The sequence below is a fragment of the Hirundo rustica genome, chromosome 4 (assembly GCF_015227805.2).
Source record: "Hirundo rustica isolate bHirRus1 chromosome 4, bHirRus1.pri.v3, whole genome shotgun sequence".
Classification (NCBI taxonomy): Eukaryota; Metazoa; Chordata; class Aves; order Passeriformes; family Hirundinidae; genus Hirundo; species Hirundo rustica.
Genome location: NC_053453.1, coordinates 67,319,414 through 67,338,131, shown reverse-complemented (window position 1 = coordinate 67,338,131; position 18,718 = coordinate 67,319,414). Strand labels below are relative to the sequence as shown.

General features: G+C 43.2%; 1 long non-coding RNA gene across 3 annotated transcripts in view; it reads right to left on the bottom strand.

Moving 5' to 3' along the window:
• Positions 1-11,639: 11,639 nt before the first annotated feature.
• LOC120751966 (uncharacterized) overlaps positions 11,640-18,718 on the bottom strand; it is a 44,217-nt gene continuing 37,138 nt past the window's right edge. For 2 of the 3 annotated variants that reach the window (XR_005700561.1, XR_005700562.1), the window contains exon 3: positions 11,640-12,477. This is a non-coding gene — a long non-coding RNA (uncharacterized LOC120751966). Of the gene's footprint in view, positions 12,478-17,374; positions 17,805-18,718 lie in introns of those variants that run through there. The other variant, XR_009207774.1, reaches the window with a different exon arrangement.

The following is an 18,718-nucleotide window of genomic DNA, read 5'->3' as shown; positions in this document are numbered from 1 at the left end:
CCAGTCATGGATAACTGACTGCAGGCAGACCTCTGGATTCTGTTTGACTGACTCTCTGGAAAGAGAAACATTACCTGGAAAGGCCATTTGAACAAATGGGAGGGGTACTCTCAGCATGTATTTTTGGGAAAGGACACACTGTGCCACCAGACTGCTACACCTCTGTAGAAAAGCTAAGTCAAGGAGCAATATTGAGTTCATTTAGTACAGCATGTAGGAAAAGGCTCAGCTAGGGATCCAGTCAAGGACCCAAAAGGCCTGTCCAGAGCCCTATTTCAAGAGCTTAATCCCCCCTGACATTCCAAATAGCTTTGCCAAGAGGTTAATCGCAGTTTCCTTTAAAATGTGTAAGACTAGAGACTTTGGCATATCCCAGGATTAGGCCCAGTAGAACTGATATTACTCCAAGGGAGGAAAAAAAAAAAAAAAAAAAAAAAAAAAAAAAAAAAAAAAAAAAAAAAAAAAAGAGAGAGAAAAAAGGCAAGCTAATTTCAAAGTAAGTATAGAGATGTGGGCAATTGCTGTATTTATGTTAGGAGCATAAAAGGGAACATTTCCCAGCAGTAGGAACTGTGATAGCTTAACTAGCCCATGAACAGAGAAAATCAGAACCTGCTTCTAATGGATGCTTTGCATGCTCAGTCATACCTCTGGTCCAGCAGCATACATCTGCACACATTAAAGACAAACAGCATGTGGTGGGAGCTGTGGGAGGTTGGGGAAAGCAACTGTCAGAGACATTTCAGGCACGTTGTGGTTCTAGTACTTGGCAAATCAGAATTCTCAGAGGACAACTGGTGAAACCTGGCTGATACAAATCAATAGGTAATTGGGATATTCTTATGGACTCACAGCAGAAACCTTGGCTGCAGAAAAATGTTGAATTCTAAGTCCACAGCACTGGCTTCACAAAGCTTTATTTTTCATAGATGCAGAATGAAAGAAAATTAGACCATGGCAGACTTAATATGCCAAGTAAACACACTTATTAGTGAAAGAGATTTATAACTATTCTAAAAGAAACCAAAGCAAAAAGCATCACCAAACTGCAGGACACACCTACCGTATTTCCACAAGAAAATGGGAAGAGTTCCTGTACATTGTCACTTTGAGCCAGGTAAAAATGGAAACCATTGCCAAGAACACTGAGCTCTGGCCCAGGTGAAAGGCAGCTGCACACTCTGGCATGTGCAAAGCCTGAGGCTGGACTGGAGGAAGGATTCAAACCCATAACAGGCTGGGTTTACCCTAAAGGATGCTATGGTCAGCTCTAATTGAGAAGCAGAGGGACAAAACTGCAGGAGCTGCGTGACGCTCAGGGCCAGGGCGGTGCACAGGTAGAAAGGAACAGTAGCAGGGCACAAGAACACCCCTCATGTCCAACACCACCAGCGAGTTTTGTCTCCAAGAACAAAGACTCCACCTTTTAAGTCTCTCCACAGCCCAAAGTCCAGTGTGTTAATGAGGGGAGGGAGCCCCTCGGAGGCTCAGCTGGGCAGCAGGGACCTGCCATGGAATGCAAACCAAGATTTGTCATTTGTCCACAATTCTGACTTTATCCAGTACTTGCTTTGTAAATCCAAACCTGTCTGCAGAAGCAGACTGTTGTTTGCTTCAGTGAAAGACAGCTTATGTTTTTTATCCACCTTTGTTTATTTACAATAGAGATCCTGACCATCAACTTCTCCTCATAATGGTAAAAAACAAGACTTAAACGAATAGGACAACAGGCTTTGGACAAAAAGGGGCCATAGTATCCACTGACAACAGAAACGGAGTAAACTGCATTTCAAAGTGTACCTGGTGTGACAAGAGATAGCACAGAGTGCGTGTGTTGTTCAGCTCTGACAGCACAGAGATTCACAAAGAAAAACACAAAATCAAACTGCCTTTCCGTACATTATCAGAAAGAGTAAACATATTAGCGCTGCTAATGATAATTGCAAAATAAAACAAACACCCCAGGAAAAGTCCATTACTGTTACTGCACAGGAAAAAAAAAATGCATTTTGGGACTGAAGGGACAGGAAAGACAACATTCCCTCCTTGGACCGGGGAGCACAGGGCTCCACAAGAAACTGCTGCCTCCCACCAACCTATGGAGTGTGGATGCTTCTAGGTGGCAATGCTGAGGAACACCCCAGGGCAGGGCTGGAAAACACAAGTCAGACCAGTTCCCCATTCTTCCTTACGATCTACTGCAGTGGAAAATTGAAACACAGATCCTGCTCCTCACTATCCCCACCTTCCTTTCAGGAAAGGAAGAAAAAAAGGATGAGATCCCTCAGTATCAGCTTTAGTGGAACTAAAAAAAAAAGAGTTCTCTTTTACTTAATTTCTCCCTTCATGGGTGGGGGAAATCAAGTGCAAGCCTATATACTGATCAGTCAAGGTCTTTACTCATTGCTCATTTGGCAGACAAAGCGTAGGAAAATCTTTGAGAAGACAGGACAAACCTTCAATCGCCTTTGGCTTAAAATGAGTAGAAAAGAAAGTGAGGGGAAAAGACTCAAGGAAACAAAAAATATAACAGCCAGAGAAAACAAGAGCAAATCCATGTTCAAACAGGAGTCACATAGTCTAGCACCAATATTTGTATCAAATGCTTCATAAGCACATCAGGGAGTACACGCCCCTGCAGAGGAGATGGAGAATTTGTTGTGGGAGAGAAGGAGGTGGAGACAGATCCAAGGGTCTCTGGGGTCCACTGGTGTCCTAAGTTACAATGTAAAATGTGCCCAAAGTATGTATTCTATCACCATCTACATGAAATGTTGTTGTGCACCACTGTTTCCCGTGCCCCCTCCCTCCAGACTATCTTCTGTTAATGGCCCATCAATACCGTCCTGCATGGCTCATAGATAACTCTCCCCAGGAGCTATCTCTGTTTAATGGGCAATCAAGGACCCATTGCAAAACTGATAAAATGATATCAGTCCATTGTGAGATGCTCCGCCCAGGGGGAGGAGCCAAGCATTCCCACCTGGATATAATCTGGGATTTGGGACAGCACAGGTAGCCTTACCCACTGGATTCCCAGAGGACAAGAGCTACCAGGCCTTGCTGCAAGAACACTGCTTCAACAAGACCACTTCATCTGGACTGCCACCACCACGGTTTCAGGTTGTATTCTGACTCTGTCAGTGACCTTTTGTACCACTGCATGTGTTTTATTTTATTTTACTTTTTTTCCCCTCTCCTATTAAATTGGTTTTTTTCTGACTTGGAGTCTCTTGCTGGTTTTGCCTTCAAGCCAGCACAACTGGAAACTGCAAATGCTGCCTGGGATGCTCATGCATGTGCTGAACCACTTCTGCTGTCTGATTGCATCACTTAGCAAGGCTGAGTGCAGAGAAGTTTTAAATAGAACATGACTTGCCAGAGTCAGATTATAGTTAAATATTCTTTTTTTCCTCCTCTCTTTTTGCATAAAACTTTTCCCCTTGACTGGGGGCAGGGAGAAAGAGACAACTCACAACGGGAGCAGCCACGCCGTGGAATTCAGGACTTCACATGGACCAGGCTTACTCAAGATTGCAGCTGTAACATCCAAACTCCTCCTCCTCCCCGGTAAAACCTAAACAACAGCTGGATGCAGCTCAGGAGAGCAGAGGAAGGGCGGCCATGCGGGGAACAGTTGCTTTGCTTTGTCATAACAGCCCAGGGATATGTGATGTTCTCCACACAGCTTCCTAAATCTGCCTTATTCCCAGCTAATTCTGCACATATACAAACAGCCTATTGAAATTTGAGGGGAATGTGAGGCCACATTTGTTACATTACAACATCTCTCTGTTCGCAATTTACGGGCAAGGATGGTAAACTGTTTAAAAAAAAAGCTGTAGTTGAAAGCCACTGTAACAGCCTTAGTCCAAAATCACTTCAGCCTCTTCTCACCTCTGACCTCTCCTTAGTGAAGTAACACAGGCCCTCCTTTTACAGCCCTTTGCAAACTAAACACAGTAAGTGCCATAAAGGATAAGAATCATTATAACTATTTCACTTCCTTGCTAATGTCCAGAATACAGGCATTTATATTAAAGCCTGTAAGATACACAAGGCATTGAAAAATGAGATGTTGCCAAGAGGATGTAAATCATAAATGCCTGTGCAAAGACAGCACAGGTTTAGGGTTATGTAATTTACCCTCAGCTCCTGTTGCCTGTGTGAGGGAGAGGATGAGCAATTGGCACAGTACCTCAGGGCCACCATGAAAAATATGCTGGAGAAGTTCTCCACCCACACACCCTCCCCTCCAATCTGACCCACTCCATACTCTTGTCTCAGCTTGGATCTATCACTTACATTGCTATAAACAGGATAAATAAAAACAGGGAGTAAAGTGCTACCATTTCTTTGGCAGAGAAATGTCTGTACAGACCTTAGGATGTAAACCCCCTTCAATTTAGATTAAAGGTAAATGTCACGTGCCTAGTTTTTAGATAAGTCAAGGTATCGTGCAATTATACTATTCAATCATAGAACAGTTTGGGTTGAAAGGAACCTTAAAGCCCATCCTGTTCCACCCCCCTGCCATGGGCAGGGACACCTTCCACTATCCCAGGTTGCTCAGAGCCCATCCAACCTGGCCTTGGACACTGCCAGGGATGGGGCAGCCACAGCTGCTCTGGGCACCGTGTGCCAGGGTCTCAGCACCCTCACAAGGAAGAAATTCTTCCATATATCTAATCTAATTTTCCCCTCTTTCACTCTGAACCCATTATTCCTTGTCCCGATGTTACCCTGGTTTTTCTGAGTTTCTTTATTAGCCTTTTGATTTTCATAAATGGAGTCAGATCTTTTAGTTACTGTAGAATATTAGAGCAGTTTTTCTACCTTTCCCACAGAAGTAATATAAACAAATCCTTTGTTTTTCATTCTCTGTCTTTTGTTTGCATATTTCTAACCTGAAAACAATTGTAACTGACAATTGGTCTGGCCACTGAGGCTGAGGGGTGGAAACCCCCAAAAGCCAATCTTCTGCTAGACCCACAAATGTATAAAAAGTAAGAAATAAACAAAGGGGTCTCTCCTCTCGGCTCTTTCAGCTGGGAGCTGGATCAGAAGAACCTCTGTGAAAATCTCTTGTCTGCATGTGATTGCTTTGTGTGTCTCGGTGACATCCCCTCACTCCAGTTCCTGATGAAGAGCCCCTTCAGACACTGGAAGGTTGCTATGAGGCCTCCACACAATCTTCTCAAAAGTGAACAGCCACAACTTTTTCAGCCTGCCTTCAATGGGAAAGTGCAGAGATGGTATCATAATCAGAATTTCATTTTCAGACGACCTTTAAAGTTAGGTTTAATGTTCTATCCTATTTGTAGAAACACACAATTTTTCTAAGCACATGCTTGAAATATAATAGATAAGCTGTAAATCCAACACCTCTAGGTGGGACTATGCCCCTGCACAACCACCTCCCATAGCCTGGGAACTGCCCCTTTTCCGGAGAACCTCCTGAATTCCCTGCCCATTCTGCCTTTGAAGATGAGGACAAAGGCAGAACAACACAAAAGGGAGGAAAGCTGATCTGAAAGTGGAACTCTCTCCCTTCTGGGACCTGCTTGGCTGTGTGTCTTTCGTAGATGGCTCTGCTCAAGCACCACGATTTCCCTCACGCTTCCACCTTCCCAGGATGTGCAGTGCTTTGTCCTCCCAGCCGGGCAGCAGCCTTTCCAAACACAACCCTATTATTCCATGGGCTAAATGGGATAGCTCATCTCATTTTCCATCGGGGATGAAAAGTAAAGGCCGCTGCTTGTGCACCACACTTACCAGACCTTACATAACTGACAAAGACCGCCCTGGCTCCGGCTGAAAGGGAGCTGGGAGAAATCATCTGCCTGGGAGGAATTATCTATTATAAATAAATCACACGTGTGCGCACAAAGAGCAGTTCTCACCCAGACTAAACACTCTTCTCCAAGTGAGGTGCCTGCTTTGTGCTCTGTGACCAGGAAAATCACACGTCCCGCGCTTCAGATCGAAATGCTCTGCACTGAAGGAGACACAATAACCACTTATCGTGCAACTATCGCAGCCAAAGCCTTGGAAATCCACCCGGTGGCTAAATTCATCTGTATTTCTGCCCATGCACTTGGACAGGAACAGAACAGGGTTTTGCAAAAGATCTTTTACACTGCCTGTGCTTCATTTTGAAGAGCTCATCCACTTCAAATTATCTCACCACCATCCTGGAAGTCGCTTTACAGTGGTTCCTGCAGTACACAAGGATCCCCTCCAGCAGGTGAACCCCACTGCAGCCAGAGGAGAGCTCCTCTCAGGATACTGGGGGTGCTCCTCAGCACTGTGATCCCTCCCACCTGGGCTGCCTATGAACTGCATGAGGGATTTAACCCCTCTCAGTTTCACCGCTGTGATTTCACTGAAGCAGCATCAGAGCTTGGCAGTGCCTACAAAAAGGAAATCCAACTGGCGACACAAATTCCAACTGGTGACACGAATTCCTTCCTACAGCCATTCCACGGCATCAGGTTTCAGCAGCTTGGCTGCAAGCTCTTCCTGCAGGTTCTCCTCCTGATGTCAGCTCGACATTTAATAGTTGTCCCACCACCTGCTGAGCCCCCTAGAAAGGGCAGGAGCTTTTGGGTACAGTCCACTCAGAGGTGCAGTGAGGAAAGGTTAGATACAAAACAGTATGGCAATGATGCTATTTAAAATAGGTGTTGCTTAAGGAAAGAAAGTCTTCGTTGGAATCCACAAGACTGCACCAAATGCACATATTTCAGCAGTCCTTCGGCATTTCCCCCTCTCATGTGCCACCATGTTTCCAACTCAAGGAATCAGCATCCTGGAGAAGTGTTTTAAATAGGGGTCCAAAGAGAACTCACTGAATGCAGGAGAGGAGTTCTCGACACACAGCCATGAGCCCCCTCGCATCTCCTCAGGGCACTTCTCAGCAAATAAAACCCAGAAGCAAGGAGCTAAAAGCTCAAACTTTCCTTGTGACCATGTCATCTCAGGAAAAGTGAAGAGGTTCTCTGGAGACAACTTTGTCTATGCAAGCAACTGTCAGAAATCACTCTCACAAAGGCAACGGTGTGATGGGAGCCAAAAAAAAAAAAAAAAAAAAAAAAAAATCTAGAAACAATAGAACAATACCCACCATGACCCAAGGAAGAAAGGGAAATAAGACAGACACATATTAGTATAAAAAGATATAATTATTAAAGCATGTAAAAAAACATTCAGAAGCTTGAACAAGTAACAGGGCTCAAGCCCATGTTCAAAACCATTTGGTTTCTATTCCTGTGTCCTCTCCTCCGGTGAAGGAGTTTTGCACTCCTGGTTATCAGTGCCTAATGCAGCCTCATTTCTAGACCATAGACACATTTTGGATTTCATCACATATATTGGATCCTCACCCCAAATTAACTCTTTGAAGCTGTTGGTTTCCCTCCTGCTGATAAAGTAGCCACAAAAATGGTGCCTAATGTTACTTCTTAAAACTAATTTACACCTGATTTAAAGTAACTCCAATTGTCATCATAATTACCTTGTTGTATGAAGGCCACGCTAATTACTATTACACTTATTATCCTCTTTCTTTCATTTCCTACAGTAGAGTGATGCCCTAATCTCTTTAAGCACACTCTGGGATTTGCAGCCATAATTCCCCCTCACCTTCTCTAAAATGCAATTTTACTGTAATTTTCAACATATTGGTCAGCTCAGGGATCAGAAGAGAGACAAGTTATTCCATATGGGAGTAGTTAAACTGAAAACCTGTCTGAAGCTGAACTGCCAGGAGATGAATCAAAGAGATGCTGCTGCTCCTGGGGGAAATGTTATGGGTATTCCCTTCCTTGTAAATCAGGTACCCTACAAACATTTGGTCCCTAAAGGGATTGAAATAGCTGATGGTGTCACAAAGTCCATTTCCCAACCCAAGCACCCTAAGCTCCTCGTATATCTTTTTTTAAGTGGGGAAAGAGTAATGGAAAGTCCTCAACGAGAGTACAACGAGAAGAGTTTACTAGGGGAAAGAAAAACAAAACAGCAGCTGGAGGGGGGTACACTGACTCTTTTCTTTGCTGTTTGCTGGGAGATTCCCCCCTCTTAGCATCCTCCAGCATGGAAGGAAGCAGAAGGAAGCTTTTGCTAGTCTCTAGCACCTTTTGCCCTGCTGCTGCTGCTTCTCTGTCCCATTGATTTGTTCCCTGTGCAGCAGATGCCAGTCAGGTAAAAATGGAATATTTATCTCTGCAAGGCTTTATCTGAAGAATCTCAAACTCTGCATTCAGTAGGTGGCAAGGAAAAAGCAGCTTCTCACTCAAGAGGAATATTTCCGTACAGGATTTGGCTCTCTCTCTACACCACATCCTCAGAAAATGTTGGGGTTTTGTGACCCTTATGGCCCAGAAAGATTTTCAATTCGGTTGCATGGACCAGATTCAATGCAGCAGCTGTTTCACATTGTCAAAATGGTGTTCAAAAAAAGGAAAACACACAAATTAGTTACAGTGATTGTACTTTACCATCACTTTGTATTAACAGATAAACAAAATTCAGCTTGGAGGAGAGAGATGCAATGGAAAAGGTGGGGGAAAGAATGGTTCAATAGCAGAATTGATAAAGCGTGATGACTAAAAAATATTTTTTTTCAGTCTGAAACCAAAATTTGCATTTCATTTTCATGTTCAAGACGTTTTGCCCAGTTTCAGGAAAAAAAAAGGCAGCTTTTTTTTTATTTTTTTTACACAAAAATATTTCACTTTTAAAAATCTTTCCAAGTGATTTTTTTTTTTTTTTGCCTCTTATGCAATTCTTACATCCCAGCCTAAGAAAAAAAAAAAAAAATCAGTATTGGGCTAGACCCATAATCAGAAATGTTTGTAACAATTCTGAAATGTGTAGCCTGGATTCCCCAGAAAGTGCAGCTTGTTCAACAAGAAAGATAGATTGGAAGAGAACTGTCCTGGGATAAGTCCGAAATACAAAACCGTCACTGCCACAGAACCATCGGGCTGGTAGGGAAGGAATTAACTATTAAGTGACTATTACTCAAAATTTTTATTAGGCTGGCTATTTCTTTGTGCCCAGGGAGAACCAGGACATGCAACCAGTGAGGGACACTTCCATGTCTTCTGAAATATATATAGCAGGACCTGAACAAAAATCTCCCAGCACTGCTGGCAGCAACAACAGCTATTTATTTTGTCATATTTAACAGGAAGGCATCCAAGTAACCAAAAGCAGATGACAAGATGAAGATGTGAGTGGCTGGAAACAACAAGCATCAGGAAATTGGCAACCACAGCATCTGAGGTGGCAGCCTTTATGAAGTGTTGGGAAATGAGGATGCAACGTCAGAGTTTATGGAATTGCAAACACTCAGCCCTTTCACAGCAATCTCCATATAAAAGGTGTCAACCACAGACTTAATTTTCAAGAGGACTGGATGATCATGGATCATGCTATTAGTTTGCATTTTTCCAAAGACCTATGCCCTGAAGAAAAGCACAGGGACCAACAGAGCGAGAAAGCAAACATCTTTCTCTCCCTTCCCCGAGGCCACCTCAGAACTACCGCAGCAATAAGCTGCTGCTGCAACCTAAGCAGAACTCCCTGCCTGTTATACCATCCTCCCCCCAGCTTTATGTTCAAGCTGCTCGCATGGCACGAGTGCTATGGTATTATTTCATGGCTGCAGTGAGCTCAAGAAGACCAAGAATGGCCGCACAGATCAGCCTTGCCTGGATTCTGGCTGCATCCTGCCTCAGGCTGCAGGGAGCTGCCTGGTCCCAAAGGATTCCCACATTAAATGGGACTCTGTCCTCCCAGTGGTGTCCCCATCCTGAAGCAGGCATATACCACCTCACCCAGGAGCATCCCAGTAAGTAAAGAAAGATCTACCTCTGCTAATATCTCTAAAGTCAGGCAAAAGAAGAGACTCAAAAAAAAAAAAATGGAGAGGGACAGTTTGCAAGCACCTGGAGTGATGGGGTCAATGAGGAATGGCGTCACACAGACAGAGTGCAGGGTAAGATTGGATATTAGGAAAGATTCGTGACTATGAGGGTGGTGAGGCCCTGGCACAGGTCGCCCTGAGAAGCTGTGCCCCATCCCTGGCAGTGCCCAAGGCCACATTGGACAAGGCTTGAAGCAGCCTGAGGTAGTGGAAGGTGTCCCTGCCCATGGAACTGGATGGACTTTAAAATCCTTTCCAACCCAAACCATTCCAGGAATCTACAGCTGGGTCAGACAGCACCACAAGACCCCTGTGCATTTTTATTGGGTTGGCCACTGCTGGAATAGCCCTTGCAGACCTTACATAAAACAACCACTGTCCCTATTTATACACACAGATTGGTCACCGCCTGAGGCACAACACCAGATCTCCTCTTCACGACCACAGAGAATTTAACTGAGGGCAATATTCACAACCACAAGGAGCCCAGCCTGCTCAGCAGCTAAACTGAGAGCTCCAGGGCAAATCTGGGGGGTGCCAGCCCTGCTGGAACCCCGGGACACAGCACTCCTCAGCCCCCAGAGCACGGATCGCAATCCACCAGCAAGGAAACAAGATTCCTGAGTAATGGAATTAACTGCAAATCATTTAAGAGACCAGATAATGCCTTGGCTGCTATTTTTTAATGCCAGTGTTACTTTATTCATTTGCATTTTCAGCGCAATACATTCCTATTTAATGAATTACCAGATATTTCTCATCAAAATGAGTAAAGAAATTACAGTAGAGATTTTCTCTTTATTATTTTATCGGGTTGGCAATATCAGAAGAGATAATGCAATGTCCCCTGGCACCATAAAATATTCAGCATTGTGAATAAAGTTCTTGATGAAAGAGCAGCAGAAACCAGCATTCCATTAGAGCCCAGTACTTCAAAAAGGCATGCTTTTAAATGATTTAATTTAAAAATTAAATCACATTTGAATAATTTGATTACTGTTTAATAACAATACCTTACTCATATTTTTTTAAAAAATATTCTGCTCTCTATGGCTATATATATATATAAGAAAAGGATTAGTGGTTAGACATTTTCCCCTCCAACCAGCCAATTCTGACACTGCATCTTCATCTTGGAGAGTTCCTTTCTCAAGTTGCATCAAGGAGCAAGTCAGCCCTGGACAACCAGAAAGAGTCAGAAAAATTGAAGGATGCTTTAAAACTGCACTCTGTTTCCTCTCCCACTCATTCTTTATATCAAGTTCATCTGATGGCCAGAAATGGGATATTTTAACTTAGATTGAAATTAATTCTCTTTTTTGGTTTTTTTTTTGGGTACAGGAAAGGTGAGCAGGTGGTGGGAAAAAGAGAAATATTGGGCACTCAAAGTAGACCAAGATGTTCACCCCTTGGTGCCTATTTCCCAGAGGTAAGGAAGTGTCAGACTTGCTTCTAAGAGTCATCACAAGATTCCTGTCACACCCCTTTCAAAGGGCAATTTGTACTCATACATTACATTTAGAGCCAATCCAAAACAGAGTGCTGTGTGAAGACTCTTTCTGATAAAATTTCATATAAAGTTTTGAACTACTATCACCTTAAACAGAAAGTAAATGCTGGATTTGTTCTTTTCCCTCTACTTAAAGACTGTCTCTTTCTTGCCTTTCTAAAACTGAACAAGAAAAATAAAAAAAAGTGGTGAGAAAAGGAAGAGAAAAATATGATAAAGCTTGGTGGGAGTGGAAGAAAACTTTTTAAAAGTCCAGCTGGCTCCTAATGAAAAGAAAAATTTACAAATCCCTCATGAGCATTTTTGTCGGGAGGGATGATGAGACATCCCCCCATTTAATCCTAGCAAACAAAAGCTGAGCCACACTCATTTGGATTAAATGAGACTAATTAAATTTTCTTCTGGACAGACATCACTGTCTTAATCCCCCCACCTGCAAGCTTAAGCAACGTTTCATCTTTTAGAGGTAGAACCAGCACAGAACTCCAGAGCTCCCACCGAAGGGAACAACTCTCCCAAACCACATAATGCAGAAGCAGCTCTGCCTCCAGGCACTCCACGATCAGCATGGTTAAATATTAGCCAGCCAGGATTGTATAAAACCTCACACATTTCCTCCCCCCAACACTGAACTAAACCATACGTAACTCTACAAAAGTCCAAATACAACTCGCTTCTCCTGGAGATGAACTAAAAGGGTTGGTCTACAATCAGACCAGCTGCCTCACAGTTAAACCTCTGTCCAGAACAGTCCATGGACCTGTGGGGAAAAGCTGTCCCACAAAATAAAAAACACGTGCAACGAGCATTACTCAGCAGGCTGCCGAATCACAACAAACGCCTGGGAAGGGTTTTAATTTAATCCACTCCTTGGAAACACAGGCAGGCATAGAAAACGTTGTCAACTTGAAGAATGAAATTTAAAGCAAGTCTGTGACTGAAGCAGCTTCAGGCCACTGGGGCTGTTTGAAGACTAAGGTCACCCACTCTCTTCAGCTTTTACTGTTGCTTGGTCTACACACATTTAATCGCATTTCTGGAAAAAACAAGAAAACACTAAATAGGGATATACGCTGTCGTTGCAGATTTTCTTTCCCCTCCCTCCATAGAAAACACCTTCTAGACTTCAGTAGATGTGGGTTAATTCATGGCACTCAGGGTTCAGACTTTTCGTACTTCTCTCCCCAGAAGACAGTTGTACATTTAGAACAGATTTATGCCACGTTATAAGCTCTTTAATTAATCAAACTTTCTGACCTAGTCTCTTTATACTCTCCACTTGGGAACATTTTTATGAAGGAAACATCACTTTACCTGGCTCCATATGATATTTAATTCCACTTCTCAAATATCAGTTAATCTCATAAAGACACACTGCTCATAAGTGTTCTCTCCTCTCGCTTAATTAATTTTTAATGCTCAAAAAATTGCATTTTTCAAAGAAGCCAATTAAAATGATTCATCCAAAAAAATCCCCAGCAAATGCCCTTTCAGGATGACTCAACTGCTTGTATATATCATATTTGCTCAAGTCAATGAGGGGAAACTATTTTTGAAGTTGGAAGACAGAGTTACGAAACAGAAAGGGGATTTATAACGAAACAGCCGCGTTTGCTCAGCACTTTTCAATCCAGGAGAAAGTAGCCAAGGCGTGACATCCAAATTACAAAGAAAGCTGAGGGATCACTGAGGAGGGCAATAAGTAAGGACATAGAGATGCAGGAGCCACACGAGTGAGATGTGGCAAAGGGATTTACCAGTGTTTTGATACTTCCCCAGACAAGCTGGGACCAGGAGGTTTTCCTCATATATCCATCCACATCAACCTTTTCCATGGGCTCTCTGGGACAGATGCTCACACTGCCTCCTACTCTGTCTCAGGCACAGCAAAGTCAAGTCCCCCTTGGGTCTGAATCCTTGTTTTTTCTTCAAGGGCAAAATGCACTAGGGGGAAAAAAATGCCTGATTTAGGGAGTTCTTTGGTTGGGTCTTTCTCCTTGCCATTTATTTTGTACCCCCTCCCCTTCCTTATTAATTTTTTAAAATAGGATTGTGTGCTTGTGCAGTTTTGTAGTTAAACATAGCTAATCAAGTGTGTGATGAGGGTGGACTTGATGAAGGGGTTCCTTGAAGGTCAGCTGGAGAGGGTCCATAGAAAAGAACTCTGCACCCATGTGAATCCCTATAAAGTTAATCCAAGCAAACAGAGGTAGTTTTAAAAAGCCAGACCTTGGCCAAAATCATGTGGTTGCACTAATTCAGTGCCAGCTTCAGGCAAAGCTTCCACCTACTGAGTGACCAAACCCAGTTCTGGCATTTTCATCATGTCTCCTTAAACACTCATCTCCTTGGTCTTCAAGGGGATGCCCAGAACAGAGCTGAAAACAATCCCCAAAGTTGCAGTACATCCAACCTACATGCAGCCACTTGTATCCTTATATTTAATAGAGGATAACTGCATTTTTATAGGCTCCTTTGGAACAGTAAGTTATCCAAAAATCACTAGTGAAATCTTTCATTTGGCTGGACTTGTGATGTTAAAATAAAATTCCAGAAACTTACAGCAGTACCTGTTCATTAAAGAGGAAGCCCTAATATGTTGATATAATTCCCCGAAGATAATAGGTAAAAATAGCTTAATGAGAAAGGAGTGACAAGACACCAAAGAAAGGGTCACCTTCAAAATAATGATTGGAACTGCCAGAGGCATCACAGCCTCAGTGAAAGACTAAGAGTGAACATCCTCTGGTAGTGGAAAGCTACAACACCTCACATGATGTCAATTCTTTTGTTTTGAGGAAGCCAGAGAAATCATGCTCCCCAATAATTTACACCTACATGGCAATAAGCAGATTATAGCACACGACTAAACGGGACAAAATATCATGAAATGCTAAAAAGAACCTGCTGGAGACGGGGGAAAAAAAAGAAATCCAGATTTGTTTAGAAGAACAGTGTTCTATTTCATTATCTCAATGAGAAAGTGCAGCTAAGAAGATTCCATATAGCAAAAGCTGAAAAACGTCCCTTGCACAATGATGAAAGCATCCGAAATCTCCTGATTTATTAAAAAGTGTATCACTGCTAAATTCTTCTAGAGCAACATGCAGCAGATCCAGTTCCAAGGCCTTAGTGAAGATATCTGCTGTCCTCATTCATCATTATTTATTCATCGTTTTAAACAAGAATATTAAGTTAGTAAAGGCTGGAAGAGTTTGTTTGGTTACTATACACAACCATGGCAAAGTCTCCTAAGATTTGGCATATGACTTACAAACTTTCTGACCCTTAGTTTACTTGATAGTAACTTTTTGAAGAAAAAATAGTTCTATACTTGGCACATATTCAGGTGCAGAGCCTGGGCCTAGGCCTGTGCCAGTGAGGTGAAAATAAGTCTTATTTTGCACAGCAAGTGTTGTTAGTAAGCATTAAATTATCCTCTTAATTAATCAATTATTTTAATTGCGGTAGGGATGTCAAATATCTTGGTGCTCATTAATATTCTACTCTTTAAATTAGCATTACTGTAAGGAAAGTAGAATTCAGTGGGGCACTGGAGTCATCAGAAGTATTTTCTAAATATAGGTATAGCTGCCACCTAAGTGGCCAAATTCCTACATCAGTTCCAGCAGCGTGATCCAAGATAGATCTGTAAGCTAAACATAGAAACAGTGACCAGAAATAATAGGAATGAGTAGGCTGCAATAAAAGCGGAAGGGGAAAGCAGCACAGCCACCCTTGAAGTGTCCAGTTGTCCTTACTAAAATGCATATATCAGGGAGGGGAGCAGGTGTGCAGTGCTGTTTCATACGTCACATATTCTCAAAGAAACCACGTTCTTATAACACACATCCGTGTAGTAGGTGCTTACATGCAAAGGAAATATCCTCAGCAGCTAGACTCAAATGATCTTTGTGGGCCCCTTCCCAACTCTATTCCACGACCACTTAATTTTTAGTTCCTCTCAGAGCTAAAAAATAGAATACAATAGAATACATAAAATACAGAAGTGACAAAACACACAAGTTATCTGCAGTTTTGTAAGTCTGTGAGAAGTAAAGCATAGATTTATTTTTTTTCCTCTACAATGTTGGCAGTAGTGCCAGAATGGGAGCAGAGTCACCCACCTGGGGGGGAAAAAAAAAAGGCTATTTTTCCCCCTTATCCCAAGCTATCTGTTATGATGGAGTTGCATTAAAACAAACCCAGAGGTATTTCAGGAGAGCCAGAGAGGATGAGGAGGAAACAGCCACCCTGTGATACTGCATCAGCACAAACCAACGGGGAACTAGGCTGGAAACCTGGGATGCAGTGATGAGATCTCATCAGTAACTGGCAGGCAAAAAGGACAGCAGTTTTCTCAGCAGTTTATACCCAAGTGCTTGTAATCTCTCTAGCTGTGCATGTATTTAACATTCTAGTGGAAATTAGGAAATGCAGAAAGCTCCTATAATACTCATCTCAGTGCTTCACCAGAGTACAAAATCCTAGGAAACCACTTGTGACAAACTGAGAGCTCAGGTACAAGAGCAGCAGAAGCTGCCAGCAACAGCACACCACAGCAAGATAAGAGACCGTGAGTATCTCCAGAGATGCCTCACTCCCACACTTGAGCATTTCTGTGCACGTTGCCCACATGCCAGGAAGATTTTTATTGTCTGTGTCACAGAAGAAGTTGGCAGAAGCACCTCACAGCCTTTGGCAATCTGAAAATCCCTCCTTTGAACAACTGTCGAGAGCAAAAATTATGCTAAAACCTTGAAAGGATTAGAATTATTTCATTGATACTGGGTCTGAATTTCAAAGTTAGCTCCAAACGTGAACCTCCCACTCTACCCATACTGAGAGTGCTTGGATTCCAATATTTCAAAGTCCAGTTAGAAAACATGTTTGCTGTCCCACAAAGTATCTGTCACTTTGAGATTGTAACTTTTGTGGCATCTGGTAAGAGAGGAGGAAAAGGAATACGAATATACAGGGAACAACACCTTTTCCATTTAGCAGATTCAAGCATTGAAGTATTTTGTTCTGAGTACAAACCTGATGTTATCTTTTCCCCTGATGTGCACAGTCAAGTCATGTGAAGTCTCTCAAAGTCAGTCAGCTCCTGACACACATTTGTTTTTGAGAGAAGCAGCAAAGAAATCAGAGAATGAGAACTCCAATGCTGCAGACACACTGCTTTACAAAACTGAGCATCGGGCAAGGTGAGAAACGACAGCTGGTATCGCACACAAACCACTGGCTGCTTACTGGGACTACTCACACCTTTCTGGCTCAGTTTTAAAATTCAGAACCAGGTGCCAGTCTTAAACTCACCAACCTTTCCCCACCTGGCTCAATGGATGCTTTTTCTGTTCTGTACTAACTCAGCAACAGCCTCACCCACAGACACCGGCCCAGGAGCTGGTTTCATCCATCAAGACATAGGAGTTGGTCTCCACATATTTTTCATTCATTAATTCATTATGCACATATATATATTACACAATGAATAGGAAACAGTTGAAACTGGATAATCTTTAAGGTCCCTTCCAATCCAAACCATTCTCTGACTCTGTAGTTCTCTTGCACACTCTCCCAACAAGATTCTGCAGCACTGCTACAGGAGCAGAGATCAAGAGCTTGAATCAGGCTCCACAAAAATAATCTCTAGAAGATTCCCCATGACACTGGAGCCCATGGGCTGCTCTGGGCTCAGTCCTTATCAAAGACATCCCCATGGTACTACACAAACAACACACAGCTGTGTGCACAGTAGCCTGGTTACTAACAGAAAGCACAGAGAAATACTGCTGGGATTAACATAGCACAGGATGAAAGCCAGCTCCGTTTCCTATCAAACCCTCAATGCTATTTTGGATAACCTCTCTGGGAGTAACTCTCCATTCCACAGGCCCACAGCAGATGACTGCTTGCAGCATAGCGCTGACTTGCTTCCTCACACACCAGCACCTGGCCACAACAGGATAAATCCCAGCATGACCAGGCATGTCAGCAGCTTTGGGGGGATAACACATTTCAGGACCTGTCCTAGTACACACTGTCCAGTCAGAGTCAGGCTCAATCAGCTTTGCAGACTCAAAGGAAAGCCACCATAAACACTCCTGATCCCCTCCTGGCACTCTGCAGTGAGGTGCCTTTCTTCTTGCTTTGGGCCAAGGTGTAAGTCACCATGTGGACAGTTAGCACAGATGTGTCCAGGAGCTTCCTATCCCTCAATAAAGGGCACACCTGGAACACCCAGCACACCCTCAGCTGCCAGTGTGACTGCAGGGAGAGGTCTTTGTTTTAGTGGATCAGCTGGCACGTGTCCAAACCCCAAGCATCATTCAGCAGCACCGTTTTCCTGTGATGAAGCACCTGTAGATGCCAAAGTGAACAAAAAGGACTTTTGCTTCCCAGTTACTGAGTTATCCCAGACACAGTTGCTGAGGCAAGGGCCAGGGGAATGCCTGAGATTATATCTCAGATATTCCATCCCTTCTCCAACCACCAGGCATCACCTCCTCTTCATCTCTCGCTTACTGAAGGCAGGCACAGAAACATTTATTAGCATGCTCTGGTAAAGAAAACATAACACATGTGGCACGTTCCTCTTGGCTCTGTATTTTGCTTACTTATGTCTCTTCTGTGTCTCTGATCTACAGATGCTCAGGACAGACAAGCTAATAGAGGAACTGTCTCCAAACTAATCCTGAACTATCAAGATACACAACACAGAAGGACTTGCAAGCTGCAGAAGCTGTGCTAAGAAAACAGGACTCTGTCCATAGTAGGGGCAAAAGTTGTCTGCATTTTAGTTACAGCTTCAGCATCTGCTTTACAGGGCAGGGAAAGAATTCTTTCCAGTGCTAAAACCCTCAAGAAGATGAAACCTGTACTGCTGGCTTTTGTTTTCCCTTTTAGATCAACTGTTTAAACGCTCCTTATTTAAAAACAATAAAGTAGGAAAAAAGGTGAGGTTTCAAAAATAACTGAACAAACAGAGCACACAGCAGCCCCTGTAATCCCTCCTGCTGGAGCTGCAGTTTCTTTTTGTAGGAGAGAACTGTGTGCATGTGTTTCTGCACGAGCTCTGCTGGCTGTCCTCACTTACAGGACATGGCACAGCACTTCCAAGGGAATACTGAAATAAAGACAAAACTGCTCTGGCCTCTTGGTCCCCTGCGTTCTGTGGGCTGGCGGGACAACTTGCAGATGCTGCTGGAAGGCAGCAGGCTTGGCACTGCCCTCCCATGCTGTCCCCCAGATTGTCAGGAGGCTGAACACAGGTA